This window comes from Cetorhinus maximus, chromosome 21 (assembly GCF_964194155.1).
Source record: "Cetorhinus maximus chromosome 21, sCetMax3.hap1.1, whole genome shotgun sequence".
Taxonomy (NCBI): Eukaryota; Metazoa; Chordata; class Chondrichthyes; order Lamniformes; family Cetorhinidae; genus Cetorhinus; species Cetorhinus maximus.
In genome coordinates this window covers 72,592,168-72,614,668 of record NC_135899.1, presented here as the reverse complement: position 1 = coordinate 72,614,668, position 22,501 = coordinate 72,592,168, and the positions used below count along the sequence as shown (strand labels likewise).

At 43.2% G+C, this 22,501-nt stretch overlaps 1 protein-coding gene across 1 annotated transcript in view; it reads left to right on the top strand.

Annotated features, from left to right (window-relative positions):
• The first annotated feature begins 16,595 nt into the window (after positions 1-16,595).
• LOC144695992 (amine sulfotransferase-like) overlaps positions 16,596-22,501 on the top strand; it is a 49,064-nt gene continuing 43,158 nt past the window's right edge. Inside the window, exon 1 of the mRNA XM_078567147.1 lies at positions 16,596-16,762. The gene's annotated coding sequence lies outside the window, so the exon portion shown is untranslated. The remainder of the gene's footprint in view (positions 16,763-22,501) is intronic.

The following is a 22,501-nucleotide window of genomic DNA, read 5'->3' as shown; positions in this document are numbered from 1 at the left end:
GATTCACCAGGATGTTGCCTGGGATGAAACATTTAAGTTATGAAGAGAGGTTGGATAGACTTGGGTTGTTTTCGTTGGAGCGACTGAGGGGCGACCTGATCAAGGATCAAGGTGTACAAGATTATGAGAGGCATGGACAGGGTGGATCGGGAGCAGCTGTTCCCCTTAGTTGAAGGGTCAGTCACATGGGGACATAAGTTCAAGGTGAGGGACAGGAGGTTGAGGGGGGATGCGAGGAAAACTTTTTTTACCCAGAGGGTGGTGATGGTCTGGAATGCACTGCCTGGGAGGGTGGTGGAGGCGGATTGCCTCACATCCTTTAAAAAGTACCTGGATGAGCACTTAGCACGTCATAACATTCAAGGCTATGGGCCAAGTGCTGATAAATGGGATTAGGTAGGTAGGTCAGGTGCTTCTCACGTGTCGGTGCAGTCTCGATGGGCCAAAGGGCCTCTTCTTCACTGTGTGATTCTGTGATCTGGAATCCCTTGTGTACCAAGAATCTATCTACCTCTGCCTTAAAAATATTCGAAGACTGCTTCCACCACCTTTTCAAAAAGAGAGTTCCAAAGACTCATGACCCTGAGCGAAAAAATTTGGCCTCATCTCTTTTAAAATTCTTAGAAAGCTTGAAATGTTTGATGCTGAGAAGCTTATTCCCTGACTGGAAATCCAGAACTAAGGTTGATAAGGGGTCTGGCCAATTAGGACTGATTTGAGGAGAAATTTCTTCATTCAGAGGTTTTTGAATCCTTGGATTTTCCAACTGTGAGTGCTGTTGGATGCTCATGAGTTTTTTCAATACTTTGAGAGGTTTTTTGACACTAAGGAAATTGAGATTTGGGGATAGGGTGTGAAAGTGGAGTTGAAGTTCAACCATGATCCGGTGGAATGGCAGAGCAGGCGAAGGACCGTGGGGCCTACAACTTCTCTTAGCTCTTTTGCTCTTAATAATCTTCCAAAAACAAGTCAGTCAGCCCATAAAGGGGACAAGGCACAGAGTTTATTATTTTTTTCTGATGTTTTTGAAAAGTGAGATTGGGCTCAGTAAGTGGAGTTTGCTTTGTCCTTTGGTGGAATAATACAGGGCATGGATAGCACTCGCCGACATGTTCCACACTGGATGTCCCCGCAGCCATAACGCACGGAGGGCTAACGAGTGAGGTTGGAGTGGGACTCATGCCCCTCATTGGGGCGGATGCCCCACCTTCTGGAGCTGCTGGCAAACCGATTGGCTGACAGCTCCATCAGCTCCGGCAGCGCCAGGCAGGTGTCAGTGGCAGCTGCCGACACTGCTGCTGAACAGAGGGGCCCAAGGCCTAGAGTCCCCGGAGCAGGTAAGTTTGTGGTCTTCAGCCGGGAGGGTGTGGGTGTGTTAGGGAGAGGGGCAGTGGGGTGGGAGGGGGTGGGTTTAAGGCACGGAGCAGGTAGGAAGGAAAGGGGGGGGCACCCCGCAGTTGGCAAAAGGCAGCCCCCGAAGAGCAACCACCCCCTCCCTTCCTGCCCTTTAAACATTACATGTAAAAAAAAACTGGGCTTCCTGCTCCCCACAGCAAACGTTTTATGGTGTGGGCTGCATATTATCAGGGTCAAAAGGATTGATAACAAGCCTAATTGACCTTTAAATGTTCATTCAAATAGGCAGGTGGGCTGCCGTTTTCATATTATGGGGATGAGCTCAGGGGTGGTGGGTGAGTGGGAGAGTGATGGGATGGACACCCACCCCAATTTATGTGCCCCATTGTGGGAAAATGCCCACTGGTGGCATGTAAAATTCAGCCCTTTAACGTTCACTTGCTCTAAATAAGCAGCTTAATAACTTGCATCTTTTCACAATCTACCTTCGAAAAGATTGGAGAAGACTACGAGGTCCATGTGAAAGACAGGAAATTAAGCTTAGATCACAAGGGGTTCCTATAGTTACACTACCAGGCTATGCTTTCATTGGGCTCACAGCAGAATGCAAGATGTATAGACAGTTTAAAGGTGTGATTATGTTCCAACCATTTAGCCCCTTCCCCATGTTTGGTAGCAGTGGGAGAGTTCTTTGGCGTGTAATCAATTTTTTGTCATCAGACCTACTTTTCATGTTGACAGCTGAGGATGAGATGATCTGTTGGTTAATGAAACAGTAATTTTGGTGCCAAAAAGGCCAGTAGAATTTTGGATTTTATACCCAAGAGCATGGAGAAGTTAGGATGAATTTACACAAATCATTGGTTGGACTACTGTTGTTAGAGTGTCATGAACATTTTGGGCACTCCATTATAGAAAGGCTATTAAAGTCATTGAGCGAATGATGCAGGGATGCGAAAGCATAATTAAGAGAGCCTCAAGGTACTGGGAAGATTTCCACAGGAGCAGAGAGAGTAAGAAGCAATTGGATATGGGTTAATGAATTGCTGAAGAGTTTGACAGACTAGATAAAGGCTATTTCCTCTGGTTGGGTTATCAGTGATTGAGAGACCTTCAACTTAAAATAATCACAATGCAAGTAAGGAGATTTTTCAAAAGACAACACTTGCAATAGTGCAATACTCCTTCATACTGGACTGAAGTTCCAACCTATATTGTGTGCTCAATTGTTTGGAGTGGGGCTTGTATCCTCAACTGCTGACTCAGAGATGAGAATGCCACTGAGCCACAGTTGACACAATGGCTTTCAATTACAACTTAAAGCTTTTTTTCAATATAGTTGTTAACATTTTGACTTATGTCAGGCAGAGTGCAGACAATTTGATAATCTTTATTCAGGCCATTTGCTAGTGGATGAATATATACTTCAATAATTAGAGAATGCTAGTCAGTTAACGTGTTAAAAAGGCATTATATTTTGGATATATAATTGAGTAACCTAGTGGTAATTTTAATTTGCTAAAGGATCTCAGGAACTTGATAGAAAGAGTTGCAACTTTTCTCAATAACAAGTTGAATGAAGAAACTTTGGAGTCAGTTTTGGATCATTGCTCCTTTAAGAATATGAAAGAAAACTCCACAACAAACTACCGAGTTGCATCGGAGCTGTACAATACTGGCAGTGGCTCTTTGTGTGGAAAAGGTGATCAATGCTATTGAACACAGGAAAGAAATAGGTCAATACAAATCAGCTTGAAGTTTTTTTTTAAAGATTGGTCTCTGTTTCAGTTCTTATTCTTACTGGCAAAAAACTTAAAATTAATAGGAAGCGTGTAGAAATAACCTGGTTGTGACTGAGCATCCTGACTATAAATGGTCTTCACGGGTGCGTCCCTTGGATTTTCAAAATGTCTGTAGTACTCCAAATGAGTATCTGAAATTAGTTTCCATTGAGATAGATTTGCCCAAAGTTGATATGTATCTGCCACATCAAACCACATTGCTTAAATTACACCATCTTGGCTCATTGCTTAAATGGAAAATAATGTGTTACTTTAGACTGCTTGCAGTGATGCAGGAATAGTTGTACAGTGGATCCTTATTGCAGTCTCTAGGTGTGATTTCACAATCCTAAACCCGCTACAATGTGGTTTCTCACGAGGAGGGCTTTTCAGGATATCACAGATGCACAGTCCGTTGTTTTGGATGGACAGCTTAATGGCCAGTGCCTTCCTAAGATGCCCTTCTGATGAGCACCACTTCTCATTTGAAATGTTGGATTACAGAATTACCCTATTTGAGTTTCTGGTCCACGTTCAGTATTGCACTAACATGCATTATTCTACATATATGGTATCAGGAAGTTGTCATGAAGTTATTAATGTATATAATATTTTGGAAAATATTTTTCTATTAAAATAGAGGTTTAGTCTGCAGGTGTGTCTTAATTGGATTAAAGCCAGCTAGTCTGGGTGCTTTGATATGTACTAGTTTTAATATGTAAGAGAGATAGTGTGCACTTGCATTTTTTGAACAGTGCATTCGAGAAGTGGAGTGAAAATATGATACCTATCTAGCAGCTACCTAGCAATATGTTTATATTACTAATAAAATTGGTACTATAAAAGGGGGTTTCATTGTTAAAAGGTGAAGTTTAAAGAGGCTGGTGAGAGAATGAGAATTTGAATTCAATCAGTGGCGGTAGGTATAACTTGAGCAGTTTTCGGGTGTGCAGAGCAGGGGCAACGTGAAATCAAAAGGCAGCTGTAAGCCTCCAACTGGCTCCAAATGAACCAATGTGAAAGAACTTCATTTTGAATTTGTAAGGTGAAAATGCTTTGCCTGGTGTTTGGTTAAGTCTATGGGTTGCTGTTGCGTTAATGGAGATTAATTTGGGAATTTGTTAAAAGTTATGATAGTAGTAATTTGTAGCCATGTGTATATGTCAACCTGTGTAAATTAATAAAATGTTTCAATTAGTTTAATGTAAAACCTCAAGAACTGATGGTCTGATTCCTGAATTTAGTTTCATCTCAAACTTCAAACATAACACATAAAATTATAGGTTATGACAGTTGTTTAAAGTTTCCCTCTGGGATGTTTTTAAAAACTCTGCTTTACCAACTGCATTGGTCATAACAATTGGGGGCTCGTCCAGGATAAATTATATTTCTAATTCCTTGATTGTTTAGGAATTGGTGAATTTTAAGCTTATGAGTACGAGAGGCACTTTGAGTTCAGGAGTTGGTGAGGTATTTCAGAGGCCATTAAACTGTCCATCCAAAACAATGGATTGTGCATCTGTGATATCCTGAGATGCTCTCCTCATAGTGAGACTGCAATATGGTTTTGACAACTGCTAAGACTTGTCTGGGAGTAGAAGAGATAACTCCGATTGGGTTGGAGACAATAACCAAAAGTATGTTAACAGAGTTGGCGGATAAGCTACAATTGGGGTTACCTGAGGGGGCTAAGAAATCAGATATAGTTAAAAGTATAGCACAGTATCTACAGTTGGAAGTGAAAACTGACACTAGTGAGCCACAGCTGGAGGTAGTGAGACCTCAGTTGCAAATGAAAAGGCTTGAATTAGAAGCAAAGGACAGAGAAATAGTTTCAAAAAGGAATTAATAATTGTGAAATGAAGAAGAAGGAAATATAAAGAGAGAGAGAGAGGGGATTCCAACTGAAAATGTTGCCAGGGTTAGAAAAGTGTAGCTACGAGGAGAGATTGGATAGGTTGGGGTTATTTTCCTTGGAACAAAGAAGGCTGAGAGGTTACTTGATTGAGGTGTACAAAATTATGAGGGGAATAGATAGAGTGGACAGGATAAAATTGTTTCCCTTGATGGACAATTCTAGAACCAGGGGACATAGATTCAAAATGCGTGGCAGAAGGTGTAGGGGGGACATGAGGAAGAACTTTTTTACGCAGAGGGTAGTGGGTGTCTGGAATTCGCTGCCCAAGTTGGTGGTAGAGGTAGAAACTTTTAATTCTTTTAACAAGTACCTGAATCTGCACCTAAAGTGCTGTAAGCTGCAGGGCTATGGGCCGGGTGCAGGAAGGTGGAATTAGAAAGGGCACCTGGGTGCCCTTGGGCTGGCATGGACAAGATGGGCCGAATGACTTCCTTCTGTGCTGTAACTTTTCTATGGTTCTAAGAGATGTTAGTAGGTGAGGAAGGATTTGTCTCCAGAGTAGAACCCAGTGGGGATATGTTCAAATTTGTACAAGCTCTTCCAAAGTTTGAGGAAACAGGTATTGAAGCATTCTTTATTTCATTTGAGAAGCTAGCTAAACAATGAAATGGCCACAGGAAAACTGGACATTATTATTACAGTCTAAGTTATTAGGTAGGGGGCTTGAGGTATATGCTTCGCTTTCAGAAGGAATGTTGGTGAATTATGATCTGGTGAAAAAAGCTATTTTGAGTGCATATGAGTTGGTTCCTGAAGCAGACAGACAGGAATGTGGGAATATGAGAAAATAGCCTTGGCAAATTTATGAGTTTGAAAGAGTAAAACAAAGTAATTTTGACTGGCGGATATGGGCATTAAAAATAGAGACAACCTATGCAGCTCATAGGGTAGTCATTCTTTTGGAAGAATTTAAAGATTCAATCCCTTCAGTAGTGAGAACTCATGTGGAGGAACAGAGGGTTGACTCTGTAAGACAAGTAGCAGAGATAGCTGATGATTATGAGTTGTTTCATAGATCTAAACCTTTTTTCCCTCACCCTTTCAATTTGGAAAATATGAGAAGGTAAAAGGAAGGCAGGTAGTCAGGGAAGAGAAGGAGTAGCTGGAAGTTCCCAGGAAGTTTTTTTCAGAATAAGAAGGAAGGCACTGAAGGTAGAAGTTACACTCAAAAATTGAGATGTTTTCATTGTAATAAAATGCAGCACACGAAGTCAGTGTGTTGGAGATTGCAGGGAAAATCTGTAGGAATTATTGGGGTACAGAAAAGCTCTGGTAGTAAAAGTACTGTGGGCTCTGAGGTTCAGGCACAGGAGAAACCAGTGATTTGTGTACAGCTGAAACAGGGGGAATCAGTGAAAGGTAAAGAAGTGGGAATGTGTTCAATGTTTCCTCAAGAGGATTCTGAGGAGCAGGTTGCAGAAATGTTTAAAGATTTTGTGTGTGAAGGGAAAGTCTTTCCATGTGTACAGGGTGGAGTAGGTAAAGATGTTAAAATATTAAGAGACACAGGGGCTAGTCAATCCTTAATGTTGTGGGATAGTGATATTTGTTGTACAGAGGGAGTGTTGCAGGAAAAGGTAATAATAAATGGGGTTCATGGTGATGTTAAATCTATTCCATTGTGGAAGATAAATTTAAAGAGCAGATGGAAGATGGCGAAGTTATAGTTGGAGTGATGGAAAAATTACCCATTGCAGGGATTCAGTTTAATCTGGGTAATGATATAGCTGGATCGCAAATTTAAGTGATGCCTATGGTAGTTGAGCAGCCTGTAGAAGTGTTTTCAATAGAAGTGCTACAGAAGGAACACCCTGGATTGTTTCCTGATCGTATTATAACAAGATCAAAGGCCCATAGGGAAGAACAACATAAACAAGATAAGCAGGCAGTTCAAAGGCAAGAAGAAGGTGTTGAAATCCAATTACCTGGCACTGCATTTGATAATATTGTTCAGGAGGAAGGAACGCATGACAGTTCAGGTGAAGTGTTTAACTCAAAGAGGCTAGTGGAGTTACAGAAAAGTGATTTGCAATTAAAACAGTTATATCAGAAAGCTTATTCAGACACCGAAGCAAAATGTAGCCCAGTATGTTATTATCTTCGAGGGAATATATTAATAAGAATGTGGTGGTCGGATCATGTCTCAGCAAATAAAAGCTGGAGAGAGGTGCATCAGATTGCTATCCCATTAGGTTATAGGAATGAGATTCTGAGGATTGCTCATGAAATTCCAATGGAGAGACATTTAGGAATTAGGGAACACAGGAAACGATAGAGCTTTTTTAAAAACAAAAAGCTAAAAGCTACTGCAGAGCTTTTTTGATGGCCAGGATTGTATAGGGATGTGGTCAACTTCTGTAGAACCTGTTATACATGTCAAGTAACAGGAAAATCACAAGCAGTGATTAAGCCGGCGCCTTTAACCCCAATACCAGCATTTGAAGAACCTTTTATTAGGGTCATAATTGATTGTGTAGGACCCCTCCCTAAGACTAAAAGTGGAAATCAGTATTTATTAACAATAATGGATGTGTCTACCAGGTTTCCTGAAGCAATACCTTTAAGAAATATTACAACTAAGAAGATTGTGGAGCAGTTAATTAATTTTTTTACAAGATATGGTTTACCTCAGGAAATACAATCATATCAGGGGTCAAATTTAATGTCACAGCTGTTTTAAGGAAGTAATGAACAGTTTGGGGATAAAACAGTTTAAGTCGACAGCTTATCATCCGGAGTCACAAGGAGCTTTGGAAAGATGGCATCAAACTTTAAAAACTCTAAGAGCACACTGCCAGAATTATGCACAAGATTGGGATACAGGAATTCCATTTTTGTCATTTGCTATTAGAGATGCTCCTAATGCATCAACTGGTTTTAGCCCTTTTGAACTAGTTTATGGTCATGAGGTAGGGGGACCACTGGAATTAACTCAGGAGAAATTGGGGGGTCAAAATTCAGAAACTACTCTCCTGGATTAGGTATCAAATTTCACAGAAAGATTAAACAGAACATGTGAGTTGGCTCGGGAACATTTAAAGATATCACAGCAAGTGATGAAAGTGAAAGCAGATAAGAAAGCTAAAATTCGCAGTTTTCTTTCTGGAGAGAAAGTACTAGTTTTGTTCCCAGTACTAGGGGATTCTTTAAATGCAAGATTTAGTGGGGCTTGCAGGATTGAAAAGAAATTGAGAGAAGTCAATTATTTAATAAATACTCCAGATAGAAGAGGGTGTGTCAGGTAAATACACTTAAAAAGTACTTTGACAGGGAAGAGGAACAAAAACAGGAGTTAGTGATGGTGAATGATGAGAAAGAGGCAGAAGATCAGGACTCTGAAATTGATTTTCCTCTAGTCAAATTGGATAATGAGGGGGTGCTTTAAAATTTAAAGGAAATGTTGAGTTACCTTCCAAGCAAGTGTCAAAGTGATCTGGGAAAGCTATTGTAGTCACACAAACCTATTTGTGGAAATAAGTTGGGAAGGACACATTTAGCTTTACATGATGTATGTATAGGAATATCATTTTAAGTGAGGCAACAAGCTTATAGATTAAATCTAGCAAAGTTATCACAAGTACAAAACGAAATTGATTTCATGATCCAAAATGATATCATTGAGTCTAGTTGTAGTAACTGGAGTTCTCCTGTTGTACCGGTACTGAAATGAATGGAACACAAAGGCTGGGTGTGGACTTTCAAAAGGTGAATGTGGATTCATATCCCATACCATGATTGGAGGATTGCATTGAGAAAGTGGGACAATGGGAATTTATCACAAAGGTTGACTTGTTAAGGATACCATTGGCAGGTACCATTGTTGGAGCGAGCAAAGAAGATATCAGCTTTTGTAACGCCCAGTGGACTATATCAGTTTAAAGTCATGCCATTTGGTATGAAGAATGCAGTGCGACATTTCAAAGACTGACAAACAAATTAATTGCGGGTCTAAGCAATTGTGCGGTTTATATTGATGATCTAATTGTTTTCAGTCAGACGTGGGAGGAGCATTTACAACATCTGCAAGAATTATTTACTCGACTACAAGAAGCTAATTTGGTGATGAACTTGGCTAAAAGTGAATTTGCAGAAGCGCAAGTTATGTATCTAAGCCATGCCATTGGACATGGTAAGGTGGCTCCGAGAGATGCAAAAGTCAAGGCTATCATGGATTTCCCAGTGCCTACAACAAAATGAGAAGTTTTGAGATTTCTGGGCATGAGTGAGTTTTACCAGAAATTTGTACCAAATTTTAGCCAAGTGGTTGCTCCACTGACTGAACTATTAAAAAAGAACAAGAAGCTTCAATGGACACTGGAGTTAAAAGTCATTCGATAGTTTGAAAACTGTATTAACTATGACCTCAGTGTTGGCAGTACCCAATTATGCCAAGCAATTCAAGTTGGCCATTGATGCAAGCGATATAGGCATTGGGACTGTACTGTTAAAAGATGATGCTGGAATTGAAAAACCAATAGGGTATTTTTCACAGAAGCTGAAAGAACGACAGAGAAGATATTCAACGATTGAAAAAAAGACTTTGAGTTTGGTGTTAACATTGCAGCATTTTGAAATTTATGTTGCAAACAATTAATCAGAAACAATTGTTTATACAGACCATAATCCTTTGAAGTTTTTGGACAAATTTTGAGACAAAAGTGCAAGGCTTTTCAGATGGAGTCTATTGTTACAATCATTTAATCTACATATTATACATATTGCTGGAAGAGAAAATCTGTTCGCAGATGCATTATCAAGAGTTTGAAGCTGAAAGGAAATTGCAACATTTAAATAGAAAAAACCTGGACACTGAATTGGAGTGATTTCTATTGATACCAAGGACTTGTGTATATATATTATGTTAATGCATACATCTGGTAATGAAATGGTGTAATGAGTACAGGAGGTAGTGTGAGATGGGTTATTAAATAGAAGCCATCTTTTTAGAATTGTGATGGCTCATTTTTTGATAAGGAAGGGGCTGTCATGAAGCTATAAATATATGTAATATTTTGGAAAATATTTTTCTTTTAAAATAAAGGTATAGTCTGCGGGTGTGTCTTAATTGGATTAAAGCCAGCTAGTCTGGGTGCTTTGATATGTACTAGTTTTAATATGTCAGAGAGATAGTGTGCATTTGCGTTTTTTGAATAGAACATTCAAGAAGTGGGGTGAAAGCTTGATGCTTGTCTAGCAGCTACCTAGAAATATGTTTATATTACTAATAAAATTGGTACTATGGAAGAGAGTTTCATTGTTAAAAGGTCAAAGAGGCTGGTGAGACAATGAGAATGTGAATTCAATCAGTGGTGGTAGGTATAACCTCAGCAGTTTTCGAGTGTGCAGAGCTGGGGCAACGTGAGATCAAAAGGCAGCTGTAAGCCCCCAACTAGCTCCAAATGAACCGAAGTGAAATAACCTAATTTTGAATTTGTAAGGCAAAAATGCTTTGCCTGGTGTTTGGTTAAGTCTATGGGTTGCTTTTGCCTTAATGGAGATTAATTTGGGAATTTGTTAAAAGTTATGATAGTAGTAATTTATAGCCATGTGTATATATATTTTTAACCTGTGTAAATTAATAAAATGTTTCAATTAGTTTAATGTAATACCGCAAGAACTGATGGTCTGATTCCTGAATTTAGAGTCGTGTCTCAAACATAACACTTAAAATTATAGGTTATGACAGTTGTTTAAAGTTTCCCTCTGGGATTGTTAAATAACTCCGCTTTACCTAATGCATCGGTCATAACAGAAGTGTTAAAGCTTCTAAGTCTAAATTGATGGGAAATGTATACTGAAATTATTATTTAATGTTTAAATTTGGGATTATTTATTTTTTAGGGGTTGTTGAGTACTGCAAGAATCACTTTTTTGTGTCTCAGGATGAGTGGCTTGACTCTATCTACCAGGAGAGAATGGCCAACTTCCCTGTGAAGTTTGACTATGATATTGTTAGCTTCCCTTCTTTCCCAAATAAGCAATAATTTTAAGATATTGAAAATGTCACAGTAAACATAACCTCGCTATTCAAGAAAGGAGGGGAGGGAAAATGGGGAATTATAGGCAGTTAGAAATCAGTTGCAGGGAAACTGTTGAAATCTATTATTTGGAATGTGGTAACAGGCACTTGGACAATCATAATATGAATGGGCAGAGTCAACATTAATTTAGAAAAGAGAAATTCTATTTTCACAATAACGTTGAGTTTTTTGAGGCTGTAACGAGCAGGGTCAATCAGGGGAACTGGTGTATGTAGCATATCTGGAATTTCAAAAAGCTTTGATAAGCTGCCATAAAATAGTTTATTCCACAAAATTTGCATTCATGTGATTGGTAGTAATATATTAGCATGGATTGAGGATTGGCTAACGTACAGAAAACAGAGAAGAAAATACATGGCTCATTTTTGAGTTGGCATGTTGTAACTAGTGGGGTATTGTAAGGATTAATGTTGAGATCCCAGTTATTTACAATCTATGTCAGTGACTTAGGTGAGGGGATTGTGTATAACATACATAGTTTTCTCAGGATATAAAATTAATTGGAAAGTAAACTGGGGCAGACACAAAGAGGCTGCAAAAAGATGTGGACAGGTTAAGTTAATGGGTAAGATAGTGGCAGATGGAATATAAAGCGGGGAATTGTGAATTATCCACTTTCGTAGGAAAAATAAAAAAGCTGAATATTTTTATATGGTTAAGGACTAGGAAATAGTAGCATTCAAATGTGGGTGGCTTAATATGCGAATCACAGAAAGATAACATGGAGGCACAGCAATCAATTAGGAAGGCAAATTATATGTTGGCCTTTGTGACAAATGGATTGGAGCATAAGGGTAAAGATGTATTACTATAATTATATGGGGTCTTGGTGGTTAATGATATTGTTAAGATACATAGGTGAAGAGCATTGTTTAATTGAGTACAGTGCATTTCTAAAGAAAGAGTGCTGGGACACTGGGTTGGGAGGTAGGAAGTATACATATGTAATGCTTCATTCTATGAATAAACTTATTATCAAGAAAAGTATCAGTGTCAAGTTTCATACTACACTAACTAGTTTGGAATTAGATTAGCAATGGTGAGATCACACTTGGAGTATTGTGTGCAGTTTCTTTACCTAAGGGAGGATATACTTGCCTTAGAGAGAAGGCAACCAAGATTCACTGGACTGATGTTTGGAATGAGATGATTGTCCTATGAGATGAGATTTAGTAGACTAGGCCTGTACTCCGCAATATTTGGAAGAATTGGAGGTGATTTTATTGAAACATAAATTTGTAAAGTTTACAGTAGGCTATACCAGAGGTCTGCAACCTATTGCACGCACAACAAAGGTGGCATGTGAGATGATTTTCAGTGGCATGCAAGATGATCATCCACTCTGAGCAGCCAGAGCTGCAGACATGATAGGCTAGCTTTAAAAATCAGAACCAGAGAGTCCCGACTTTTAAAAGCCGATCTGACAGTTTCAATTTCCCTGAGTTGCTGCTTCTGACCTTTGGGTGGCAGCATTGGTCCGATTTTTGTATTTAAAAGCCCGCCAGAACGTCAAAGATGCCCGAAGGTAGGTAGAAAGTACCAAAGGTAGAAAAATGGGAGGTGAAATCCCTGAAGTTTAGAACTAATTAGATGCTGTGTGTGTAGTGGGTGGGGGGGGGGTGGGTGGAGGCAGCTGGGAGTGAGGTGGGAAGGGGTTGCGTTTGAGATAGGGACGGAGTTGGAGGGGGGGATGTAGAGGGGGTATCCAAATAAGTGCCGGACATTGGAAAACTAAGCAAGGGCAACGATTGCAGTAAACTGGTAAGATTATGGTAGTTATGTATAGAGACCTTACAAATGTTAAAATGTATTACTGGCACACGAAAACTTAAAGTGAATAAATGAAGACATCATATGCCATTTCCGAAATGTTACTGACCCCTGGGCTATACAATGGGAGGATGTTTTTTTTTGGTCAGTGAGTGCAGAACTAGGGGCCAGAATATCAGTATAAAGGATCAACCATTTAGGACTGATTTGAGGGATGTTCTTCATTTAAAGGGCTTTTTAAAGGGCATTTAAAGGGCACCTGGAACTGCAATGCAAAGGGCACTTGGAGGTGAGTGCACAGTAACATTGGTCAGCGCTCGTGAGGGTCACCTGTTGGACCTCAAGGTTGAGGTGCTGCGCATTCAGGCGAGGGAACAGGCAAGGTGCATTTTCCCGGCTGGCTGACAATGCAATGCCAGGGCAGGGGCTACACTGCGTTTGAGGTAAGTTGGGGTGCACTGGGAGGGGGGACAAGGGCTGCACTGTATTCCAGGTAAGCTGAGGGGGGTAAGGGCTGCACAGCAGTTGATGGTAGTGCACAAGCACCTGCAGGGGTTGGGAGGCAGGGAAGTACCATACATTAGGAAAACCTTATATAAAGTGACCATTCCTCCATAGCTGAGGCAGTTCAGACACAGGCACTTTGACATGCTTGGAGTCGGACCTCCAGCTTATCTGTTCACTCAAGCAATTCAGAGGCCAGAAAATGCCACAAGATGCTCCGGAGCTTTTCACCCCTCAGGCAGACACTGCAAACTAATGAGCATTTTAGTGGACTGCAGACCAATTGGACAACTGTGTACATTGTACAATCTCCTTGTGAAAGCTGACCATGGAGCAGTCACTGGTGGATGTGTTCACAGCCCCTTGCAATGTCATCATTCAGGTTTGGATCAGTCTCCCCCATGGTTCAAACTAACAATGAAGCCTTGCAGTGCAGGTTAGAAGAATGCCTTCGCCTGAGCTGGGAGCACAGCATGCAGTCCAGTGGGCAAAGCTGCTGCCAATCGGTCAGATGGAGTGGGGCTCAGGAGGGTGGGGTTTCGGCCAGCCATGCAGCACACTACACTGTCCATCCAAGTGGTCGCCACCGCTCCTCGGGATGTGTTAAGGGGCCTTCATGCTTAACCAAGAGAGGTTCTTAGTACAAAAACAAAAATAAAAATGGCCGGAAAAACTCAGCAGGTCTGACAGCATCTGCGGAGAGGAACACCGTTGATGTTTCGAGTCCGTATGACTCTTCAACAGAACTAAGGAAATAGAGAAATGAGGTGCAATATAAGCTGGTAGGGGTGGGGGGGGGGGGGGGGTGGGGGGGGGGGGTGGGACAGGTAGAGCTGGATAGAGGGCCAGTGATAGGTGGAGGCAAAGAAGAGATTACCAAATATGTCATAGATAAAAGGACAAAGGGGTGTTGACGGTGGTGATATTATCTAAGGAATGTGCTAATGGGGACATTAAGGGTGGCAAACAGGACCCAGATGGCCCCAGTGGGGGTGGGGTGGGGGGAAGGGATCGAAATGGGCTAAAAGGTGGAGATAAAACAATAGATCGAAATAAATTTAAAAATAGGTGGGAAAAGAAAAATATTTTTTTAAAAATTATAAATTATTGGAAAAAGGGGTTCAGAAAGGGGGTGGGGGTAGAGGAGAGAGTTCATGATCTAAAGTTGTTGAACTCAATATAAAGTCTGGAAGGCTGTAAAGTGCCTAGTCGGAAGATGAGGTGCTGTTCCTCCAGTTTGCGTTGAGCTTCACTGGAACATTGCAGCAGTCGAGAAATACCCTGGGCGGGCCTTAATTGGCTCGCCCATGTAAACTGGTGGTGCAGACTCGATCGCCGTCCGCACCCGCTCCCGCTCCGCCTACCCCACCAACCGGAAAATTCAGTCCTGGGAGTATTTACAAACATCTTTCTCCATTGCTGTAGAAACATTTGTCTGGGCATCTGTGAGGAAGAGGACTTCCTTCTTGTTGTAGACTTTGTCTATGAGCACCTTCACTGTGTCAGCAAATTTGATCCAACGGTTGATATCATGTTGCCTGATGTTCCTGAACATTATTATTCACTATACACCATTGAAAAGCGCACCTTCCCTTTAAGGTGCACCAGCTTGCCATTAAGAAGTGGCAAACTTACAAATTTCCTGCTTTTCCAACTGGAGAATGGTCTATAGGGAGGATGATTAGTGTTAGCAAACCGATTAAATTAAGCTCAGTTATGAAAACGTCACAGTCCCCTTTCCTGGCCCCTCTGACTTAATCAGGTCGCTGCAGCATAAACCTTAGGCAGAATTTTGCCGTCGGTGTCAGGCCCACTTGCCGACGCGTAAAATGGTGGAACCTCCGGCGTCACCCCGCCCAATTTAAATTTTCAGGAAGGCAGGGATGCAGCAAAATCAGCTGCGGGCCCGCCGACCTGTTAATGGCCACTTGAGGCCATTGACAGGATCATTTACCCAATTAAAGGAGCTACCCATCCAACCTTAAGGTTGGCGGGTCGGCCAGGAGCCCCGGCGGCAACTAGAAAAAAAACATAAAACCTCATCCAGCGGCGGGATGAGTTTTCATGCAGGGTTTTAAAAATTGTAATAAAGTTGTTCTGTAAATTATGAACATGTCCCAAATCATGTGACATTGTCACGTGAGGGTACATGTAAGGGAATTTTTTTTATATTTTTAATATTTTGCAATATTAGACTCAGGGAGATGCGCGCTCTTTCGTGCACATGTGCGAAAGAGCGCACTCTCGGTTTCAGAGATTCCCCCCCACCCGCACAGGGAGCGCATAGCGCTTCCCGCCGGACGTCACGCTGGGCGGGCCTTAATTGGCCCCCTGCCACGTGAAATGGCGGTGCGGCCGCTTCGCTCGCGGCGATCGGCTCCCCGCCCGCCGGCGATTGGGTCGGGCCACCCGCCCGACAGGCAGAAAATTCTGCCCGGTGTCTACCATCCAGCTAATAAATGCCATAATCAAAAATCTCCTCCAGTGGAACATATCAAAACCTAAAACAATACAATAAACTACAATAAATCAAAGGTTAAATCCTGACATTCAATTCTATTTAGACAATGCTGCTGGAAAAATAGAATTATGAAGTAATTATGAATTACTTCTGTGAATTAATTCATTACTGATATGCTTTCTTTCTCAATGTTGTCACTTAATGCTATACATATAAGATTACCATCTATGGTCAAAATTCTCCTCCAACTTAATAAATAAACTGCTGGATAGTTTCTCCACATTTTAAAATGCTAATGATCGAACCCATTTGCAGGCTTCTCTTTCTCTTCCTACTAAACTGTTGCAGTAAGATTAGTTATGGCAAAACCCTCAACAATTGCCGTTCCAGCTGCTTTCAAAATCACGTAGGCTATAGCTTGATGCCAGTTTTGGGAACGTTCTTAAATTCAACTCTCAATTACCGATATTCCATCAACTCTCAGGTTGTAAATGCATGTTCCTGCCAATTAAGGCTGTTAATTGCTTTCAATCTGTGCAGATTAAGAATATTGTCAGTGTTGTTCATAAAGTCTATTCAAATTAATCCATCCAGAAATTTGGAAAATAAACCTTGCAGCCCCACCCCACATTTGTCCTTAATGTGACATGAATGAAACTCAGCGCGGCATTCATTTGTTGTTAAAAGGATGAATTGAAAATAATGCGGGAATCAGATTAGAAGAACATACTTGGAGCCCAATCTCTCCCTGCAACTATTTTGATGGGCACAAAGTTCGTATTAAATAAGTCACATGATCTTTCACTTACAGGAAGAGAAACGATACATTTCACGTTCATCGCGAGTTGAAGCAAGGGAAGAGAAACAACGTATTCCACAGTGATCACGAATTTAAGCAATCAGCAAATGAGAAGTGGAGACACTGTTTAAGGTAATGTTGTATATCATTTTTATAAGTGGCCTGGGTGGATTTTGAACTCATGGTTGTTGATTTACGCTTGCTGGTAAATTAGATGTTAAGAGATCCAAATTTTGCCTGGAGATATCTTGCAACTGACGGCCACTGAAAGTGCTCAAAATCATTTTCAGTCAGGTGTGCTTTGGTCATCTAGTGTGCCTGTGCAAAATTGTGAGCAGCTAATAAATGATTGCAAATGAGAGTACGTGACTACTTAAGGAACTTCCTGCTATTTTCAAATTCCTAGGTAACTCTTTTCGAGTCAAAACAATTAACTAAATTAACAATAACAAGGGAGAAATTAAGCACAGCCCCTAAGTCAGGTCAGCTGTAAAATCAAGGAAAAAAAACTTTAAAGACAGCTTACAAACATCAAACCAAGATGTGATTAAAGGGGTCAACAAAACAGCCCAGTCCCTGCGGTGCCCACCGGGCACGTAAGGCCAAATTCCTAGGTACAGGTACTGGATTCGCCCACTCTAAAACAAGATTACAGCTCCTGGGTGAGAGCAATTGGGAGAGTCCCTGCCCCAGCATTATTTAAATTGCTTCTCAATTGTAGGTAGGTATTTTCACTGGTTAGTTGTTTTAGACTGCTAGTGGGCTTTTAAACATTTCTGGTTGTGTTATCTGCTGTAGTTTGGGCTAATTTTGGCATTGGGCAATAGTGTAAAACTGGCAATGTTGGAGCAGCCACCCATTGTTCATCTCTCTTGATTTTTAAATTCATGAAAAGGGACTGTAGTGGTTATGTTACTGGACTAGTGAGTGGAAGGTACCACTTGTGTTGCTGCTGCATAACCGCAGTCTGAAACGGCTAGCTTCACTTGTTGCCCAAATTTTTGAGATACCTTTATTTATTTAGGTTGGTGCTGGGACCACTGCTCTTCACTATTTACATAAATATCTAGAAAGATTGAACAGGCTGGGGTCCTTTTCTAAAGAGAAGGCTGAAGGGTGACCTAATAGAGGTATCTTGTGGAGGAGTCCAAAACCAGGGGCTACAAATATAAGAGGATCACGAATAAATTCAAGAAGGAATCCAGGAGGAACTTCTTTACTCAGAGGCAAAGGAGTAGCAGAATATATAGGCAGGGTTAGATGGAGTAAGGTGGGAGGAGGCTCATGTGGAGCATGAACAGCAGCATAGACCAGTTGGGCCGAAAGGTTTATTTCTGTGCTGTGAATTCTATGAAAATATTCCAGGATAACATGAGGTAGACGGGTACTTTTCAGGTCTGAAAGTGGCGGCATTACGTCCATTTGTGAGTACGGGGATACAGCAAACAATAATCTGGATGGGTAATCTGGATCCAGCCTTGATGTGCCCCATTTTGGCATGAAGCTCGCATGGTGATTAAATGGCTCAGGCTGTATTTACACGATTTCTGATAAGGCCAATCTTTAGGGCATGGAGCTGCAAGAAACCCAATACATATACTGAACAGTAAAGGTAGGCTTGTGGTAGACAGTAGTAGAAAGGAAAGGGAGTTTGTTAGGCCGCTTCATTTCAAAGCTGGATAACTTTTTGGATAACTTGTCCAGGAAGCTGCTGTCAAGCCAAACAAATGTTCTACTTTATGAATTTCAGTGCTGGTATGATGCCAGGTATGTAGGCTGTCAAACAGCACATCCCTTCAGCTCTTCGCAATAGGCAAAGTATTGAACTGGTTAAGAGTGTAGTCAACAAGTCTGAATTTGCGAAACTTAGAACTGGAAAGTTAGAAAATACTGGTTGGGCAGAGTCAACATAGATTTATGAAATGGAAATCATGTTTGACAAACATGTTAGGAATTTTCTAAGGATGAAACTACAAGGACAGATAATGTGGAACCAGTGGCTGTTTGGATTTTCAGAAGGCTTTTGATGAGGTCCCACACAGGTGGTTAGCAAGCAAAATTAGAGCACGTGCGATGGGCGTAATTTACCAGCATGGATTGAGGATTGGTTAACAGACAGAAAACAGAGGGCAGAATTTTCTGGCTGACGTGTGGGTGGCAGATCCCGCATGTCAGCACTTAAAATGTCGCGTGAGCGTCCTGATGTCAGCGCGCGGCATCGCGATATTTCGGTCGGCGGGCACGCTATGCAGCGTGTCGCGCACCGGCCATGAATTAAAGGCATCGTTAAGGCTCTTAACTTGCCAATTGTCGACAATTTTGAGAGGCCCATACGAACTTCGGCTCGGCGCATGAGCCCAACGGGCAGGCGGGTAGGAGATTTTTTATTAAAACTCATGCACTGATGGGATATGTGTACTCAGAGGGGTTGTTCATGTTTTTCATGAAGTATTTAAAGCAGTGAGTGTTGTAAACTCGCCTGTGTGATTGTTAGCAGTTCAGATCGATTTCCAATAGCGTTCTCTGTACTTTGAAACCAGTCTGCGGACAGTTATCTTTATCAGGCCTGCAGCTTTCCGGAGGCCTCCATTTAGCCTGGACATCTTCCGACATCTCCACTGCAGGTAGCTCCTCTGAGGAGGAAGGGAGGGATAGAATAAGGAGGAGGTCAGGCGTGGACAATCAGCCTCCAGGGAAGCCACCTTTGGGAGGCCAGGTGCAGGCACAAGGGGTGCAGGGCCAAGAGGTTGTCCAAAGTGGAAGGGGCCGCAGAAGACGCCGCTATCCTGCTGCCAGGGTATACAGGCGGCGAAGCAGCTACCTCAATATGACTGAGGTGCAGTGCCGAAGGAGGCTCCGTCTCTCAAGGGAAATAGTCAACTATATCTGTCAGATGATTGGCCCTGAGATCTCTCCTAACTGTGTGGGTGGACACCCCATGCCAGCGGCACTGAAGCTCACAGTTGCCCTCCACTTCTATGCCTCTGGCTCCTTCCAAGGCTCGGTGGGTGATCTGTGCGGTGTCTCCCAATCAGCTGTCCACACTTGTGTTAAGCAGGTTACAGACGCTCTGTTCAGATGGGCATTGACCTTCATCCGCTTCTGCTGCGACCAGGCAAGTCAGCCACAGTGAGCCAGAGGCTTTGCGGCCATTGCTGGCTTCCCCCACGTCCAGGGTGCTATAGACTATACACGTGTGGCTATCAAGGCACCAGCAGGTGAGCCTGATGCTGCCTTCAACAGGAAGGGCTTCCACTCTATGAACGTGCAGATAGTGTGTGACCACAGGATGCAGATTCTGCAAGTCTGTGCAAGGTATCCAGGTAGTTCCCACGACGCCTACATCCTCAGACACTTTCAGGTGCCGGGGTTCTTCAGTGCTCCGGCTCGGCTGGATGGTTGGCTGCTGGATGACAAGGGCTATCCCCTCAGAAAGTGGCTCATGACGCCACTCCGCCGTCCAAGAACAGAAGCTGAGGAGCGCTACAATAGGAGCCACGCCTCCACAAGGGCTGTGGTGTAGAGAGCCATCTATCTTAAGATGCGCTTCCGTTGCCTGGAACGTTCAGGGGCCGCACTCCAGTACCCCCCAGATTGCGTCTCTGTGATAGTGGTAGCATGCTGCTCTCTGCACAATCTTGCACTGGAAAGGGGGGATGCAGTTGACGATGAAGACCCTGACGCAGTGGATGAGGCTGCACATGATGAATCCAGCAGTGGCTCAGAGGATGGGGAAGCACAGGGCGATGATGAGGGGCAGCACGCCGACCCGGTATTACACAAAGGAGGCAGGGACACCCGGGACAATTTAATCCAACGAACCTTCAGCTAGCTCCACGCACATCGATCAGCAGGACTAGCATTGTCTGACGCTTCCACACGTGGCACTTAGGTGCTACATCTTCCACCTCATCAGCTGCAACAAAGGGCTTAGTACAGAAACATCAATGTCCACTCAAACACTCATGAGATGTCTGTGAAAAATACAACTGCAGCACAAATGAAACACCCTCAGCCATGGTCAGAAAAGTGGACTTTATTCAGTCCAACATAAAACAGAAACGTCTCTATGACAAACATAAGTATTTGTTCCCTAATCTAAGGCCAACACAAAATCACCAGTGACATACCGATGGAGTGCCTAAAGTGCCTTACGCTTTTGTTTGCGGGTGCTATGTCCAGTTGCTGCCCCATCGCTCGGAGTGGCTTGTGAGACGGCCTGCTGACTCTGCTGTCCTGTTGGCCTCGATGACCTTGGCGGGCGGGCGTCCTCTGGCCCGTGGAGCCTGTGATGGCCCCGCCTGGGAGGGAGTGGCTGGTTCCAGAACTGGCACCTCCCCAGTTATCGCAGCCTCAACGGATACAACGTTGACTGGCAGAGGGGCGGAGGAGCTGCTGCCCTCATCCGGAGCACCCTGAGAGGAGCTCGCAGTGATGACAGGCAGCTGCTGCGTCGATGTGAGGTCACATTGGACCTCACTGCTCACCGCAGATGCATGGACACTGAGCGCTGACACTTGGTGCCCAGAACATCTCCCACATTGGGAATGACCACCCATGGCCATTGCCGCTGTGAGGGCTTGCAAGTCAGAGCGTTAACTAATCAGAAGAGTCTCTATCCGATCGAAGCCCCTCTCCATGAGAGTCGCCCATCTCTCAGTGGAGGAAGCGTGAAGATCTGTCCTGAGGTTCATGCCTCACTTGCACTCTGCCTGGACTCCTCCATCGCAGAGACCAACTGAAGCATACCCTCATGCAACCCTGCCAGATGCAAACGCGATTCCTGCCACTTGTCCTGCAGCTGCTGCATTGGTGACAACTCCAGAGGCACATCAGTGCCGGACTCAGCGTATGCCTGGTCCCCTGCAGTCCTGCAGCTGCTGGCGCCATCAGCACTCTCTATCCCTGCCATCTCCTCCAGCGATTGTGAAGTGCCCTCTCCACAGTGACCCGGGACACTAGCTGACGTTAAATTCCCCACCGAAGTTTGTGTCTGTGCTGGTGCCTGGCTGGCTGAACTAATGTGCCGCAAGTTGCACGTCTTGGCCCTCAGGTGTGGAGGGGGTGGTGGGGGGGCTCCGGTGTCGTTGGGCGAGGCCTTGCAGTGGTGATGCTGAAATTAGCAACAAGGACAGTGCATCAGTTAGCGTTCAGTCAGTTAAACCTTTCATCCCTCCCCACTCTCCCCCCACCCCCGCATCCTCTTAAGTCACTCACCCTAAGGAGACGAACATTGGTGGGGTGGATAAGAGTCAAAAGGAGGCCCAAACATTAGATGCGCATTCAGACAGGCTGGTCAGATGGCCTCAGGAATGCCACATGGCATGTTACGTACCATTCGAGTGGGGAGAGTGCAGAGGTACCTGACCTGGATGCATGCTGGCCTGGATAGTTGCGGTGCTGAGGAAACATTGCAAACACTTGTGACATTTGCCGTGGATCACGGGAGATTGAGAGGTCACATTATTGACCTTCATAACATTATGAGGGACATAGAACGGGTGGGCAGAAGGCAACATTTTCCCCTTGGTGCACGGATGAGTAACGTGGTGACATTTATTTAAGTTGAGTGACATGAGGTTCACAGGTGAGGTGCTGAGGACCTTTTCGACAGAGTAATGCGGGGTGCACTGGCTGAAAGGATGGTGGAGGTTCCAACTCCCCTAAGATGCAAAACCTCTTTGGCTGTGAAGCAACCATGGCCTAACATGCCATGGCATGGGGATAGTAGTCACAAATGGGATAAGGTGACTTTGGAAGGTGCTGGAGATGCGCATCCTCAAGGGGACGATGGACCTTTGTGTATGACCCACACGTCAGAGTGTCTCAGTCTGTGAATTAGCTGTGTTGCAGCATTAATGATTGCAGCAA